We start from the raw sequence: 4,244 nt of genomic DNA on the forward strand, positions 1-4,244 counted from the left end.
AGTTGAAGAGAGGGGGCCACATGGCAGTTTTCTGCGTCACTTCTGGTTCATGCACAGTAAGCGGGGTAAGGAGTGAAATGACTTCTGCTACCGGCAAATTGTGTCTTCATCTTATTTGACTTGGAAGTCTTGACAAACTTTGCCCCCCCCCCCCCATCCTCTCAAACTGCAGACATCTATGTATGATGGGGCACATGTATGAGTGTGTGTCTGTATGCACTGCTTGAGTTAATGCTAAATAGAGCTACAGAGGGCAGGCTACATCAACTTACAGTGCCATTCTAGGATGCAAGATGCCATTACCAAGACATGGCAAGCGACCTACCTCCATCAAAAGGGCGTGGTACACTAACCAGTTGGCCATGAGAATGACCTTTTGCATCTCATGGAAAAAACACAAAGCTGTAAATGTTTCTGCTTTGATGTATTTGTCTTTTCATGCTGTAGCAAAATGCCTTAATTCTAGATAGGAACTGATGATTCCGTGTGAAAAATGAGGTTTTACATCGCTTTCTAGCATAGTGTCATCGAAGGGAACATCATAATGATCACCACGGTCTTGTTTCTCTTTGCAATGGCGCAATGTGCTCGATGCTTGCACATTTGATAGCCTGTATGCTGGAGAGTGGTCGTAAGTCGCTCCTGTTGATGTTCTGTTATAAATCTCTATGGCTGGGAATCATTCAGCAACTCATCATGGCATGATGCCACGGTATCTTCAAAGTATGAAAACAGAAGGGAAAATAGAAGAGGTGCAGATATTTATATCTATTTCCCTTCAAAGTTATCATTTGTAGAATTGAGGTGAATGCTGGGTTCTCGTTTGCTCTAGATGTCTTCTTCGTTTCACCAAACTCAAATCGCGCATTGAATTTTTTTTGTGTCTAAAAATTTAGTAGTGGAAGCATTTGTATAGTGCCTAAGTGTGTGTGAGCTCAATCATTTTCAGTCTTTCAGCTGCTCATCAAAATTGTGCTTCCGAAATCAGTAAAAGAAAGGAGAGTTGGGAGGGGAAAGAGAGGAGAAATGTATGTGTAGGATGTATTGTAGGATTGAGAATACTGTTGTTTAATGCCCAAGCTGTATAAAGATATAGAATGCCAAAGTGTGATGTCATAATTACCATTCATCGCCATGGAAACTGGTTCTAAGCAACCTCACTTGGCCCGAGTGTTTATGTGTGCAGATGGTTCCAACCCCAAGCTATAACAAGACTGTGACATCATCACTTTGGTACTCTATTGCAAGAGACATTATCTGTTGAGTCTTGCCTTCATTGTCGTCAAAACAGAGAGCCCAGGTGATATACTGTATGTGTGGTGTTTTCCACAGAAGTTAGTGTTTTTCTTGGTTTTTTTTCCTCAAGTTACTCGTTATTTGTGAAATTAAAGGGTAAATCCAGTCCAAATATAAGTTAAGTCTGATAAAAAGAGTAAAATCTTATGAATTCAACAGTAGAAATTTGACTGAAATCAGATGAAAAATACGGAAGTTATGACATTTTGAAGTTTTGCTAATTTCTTCAGAACAGTTCTTGTACAGTGGATATGAATATGCAGATGAGTGAGCTAGCCATGTCATACCCACACAATTTTCCATTGATTGTGTACATAAAAAATAATGAAAATTCAATGTTTCTGTCATTTAAGTCTGAAGTATGGTGTTATTCCTGGTTGAATAACTTCAGAATAGTGATCAGTTAGATATATGAGGATTTGAGCCTCGGGCATAATTGCGTTCGAGTGAAAAACTAAATTTTGAAATTTTATGTAATAACTATATGGTAAGTTGTGAGGGAATGCCATGCTCACTTTGCCATTTGCATATTCATATTGACCGTTCAAGAACTGTTTCCCCCCCCCAAAAAAAAAAAAAAAAAAAAAAATAGCAAAACTTCAAAATGTCATAACTTCCTTATTTTTATCCGATTTTGATCAAAATTATACCGTTGAACTCGTAAGATTTTACTCTTTCTTATTAGACTAACATATATTTGGACTGGATTTCCCCTTTAATAGGACATGAAAACACTGCCTCCCATAAACACAAATCCCGTGCGAATTGTCTCCTAGGTTGGAAACTGCAACCTGATCTTGTGAAAAGAGGTGATGCCTCTTTCTCATTTCATCTGTGTTCTCAGCTGTGCATTCAGCCACTTGAAAGTATCTAAAAGTCACAATTAGCAAAATATTATACTCGCGCAATATATGGAATATGCAGTAGTACCCTAGAATTAGCTGATTCTGTTTCATGATAACTTTATCTTTGTGTTTGTTATACTGCACTGCAAAAGTATAATTAGTGTTTGTTTGTTTGTTTGTTTGTTTGTTTATTTGTTTCTGATTGTGTGTTGTGTCCTAGATTTGATTTGATTTTGTTTTGCTGGTATGGCTTTTTAGGCAGTAATTTGCATATGTGAGTTTCATGTCCTCAAAGTTTTTAGAAATGTTGGAGGGCTTTGTTTTATTTTCATTTGTACTGAACATTTCTTTGTGATAAACCATTATTATATGAACCAAGCACCTCCAACTTTACCATGCTTAGTCTCATGCGGTCAGGCATATTTCACCTTTCTACTGAAAATCTTTTACCCCCTTGATTTCTAGTGACATAATAATTTGAATATCCCCACGGTACTGCATTGAAGGAGACTGGTAGAATTATCAAATTTTTAGTGCTATTTGATATAATGCATACAGAATGCTCCAGTGATGTAGGTGTGATCACTGTAGCTTCTTGTGTCACAAGGTCCTGTGTGAAACCGATCACCAATAGACTGGTGACTGAAGAAAATGTGATGTTAACTCTTTATGTGCCATGGTGGAAACCCTGTGTGTGCCACATTATTCTGAGACACCAACGTAGTCATGCTTTGTGAAAACAATTTTTTTTTTAAAATCCATGTACCTTTTATAGATTTCTGTTGAATTGGAGATGTAGTGAGCAAAGTTGTAGAGAAAATGCCAAGCTTTTCTTTGATGTAAATTGTAGGGCAAATCTATGATTGTTTTTCTTTCGAATGCCCAGGAGCTACATTACTGTAAAGGCATGACTTTTGCACACAAAACAGTGACAGAAACTTGGAATTTACACGCAAATCCAGTATGGAACACCACTTGCTAGTCAAGCATCACATAAAATGCAAGCAATATGTGAGAGGAAGGGAATCGCAAGAAACACTTTCATTGTGGTGTAGCATTTTGCGATTTATCACTTTGTTTGGGCGGGTTTGTGTATTTGAGCAGAATATGTGAAGTTGGCACGCCATCGATTGAGTCGGCCGTGCGAACGTGGCACATAAAGAGTTAACGGACCAAGGTGTGCCAAGAAAACTAGTGTGTGAGTGAATGGAGCAGGTTGGCGAACTACCGTATGTTAAGAGTATAGAGACTCTGGTCAGGTTCTCATATGTCTACATACTATCAGCTCTGCTGATTAGAGTTTAATGCGCTGTGTTGGGGTTTGGAGACTTTACCGGAATGTCTGAAGGAGTTGAGCAGAAGTGAGGGGCCAATGTGATGCCCCGAGTACAGGTACTATACACGTGTATATTATGAGTGAATGTTACCTCAAGGGAGAAAAGTGAAATCTGAAGCATGGTGTGGATTCCAGAATCTTTCATACATGATGTAGGTGTGTGAAATCGTCAAGCTCTAGCTGTATGGGTTCGATATGCAGTAATGGTGTACCTCAATTTCTGATGTTATGCATGAAGATGAGATTCTATAAATTTGTACGTAAATGTATTTTAACCTGTATGTTAGATTAATATCTATAACATACGCTAATATTGTGTTACTCTTGTGGAGCAAGTGGTCCCTTCTGTGACTATGCAATATATGTCATTTGAGGTCAGTAATTTTGTGGGCTGATTTGTTGATCTCTTCCAACTTTTGTGAGTTTTTTGTGTGAGTTGTAGTATGTTAAAATCTGGTCGTTGCATTCACTTCAGTGTGCAATCTCACACCGTGTTTAAATCGGCTTTGAGAGATCAAAGAACAGCATACAAAAAAAACTTTGACTAGCAGAGGTTTCATGAACTTAAACCTGAAATAACAAATTAATGTACTTTTAAAGGTTCATGTGTTTTCCAACAATGATTGTAGTAGCTACCACATATCAGGGCCGGCGCAATGGGAGGGGGCTGGCCTGCTCCCCCCCCCCCCCCCACCCCCGCCCCCGTGACATTTTTGCATAATACATATAAGTCCTTACCACTTGGTCCCCCCCCCCCCCCCCCACTT

This window comes from Diadema antillarum, unplaced genomic scaffold, assembly GCF_040938485.1.
Source record: "Diadema antillarum isolate AM-2024a unplaced genomic scaffold, OU_Dant_1.0 seq00000932_RagTag, whole genome shotgun sequence".
Lineage (NCBI taxonomy): Eukaryota > Metazoa > Echinodermata > Echinoidea > Diadematoida > Diadematidae > Diadema > Diadema antillarum.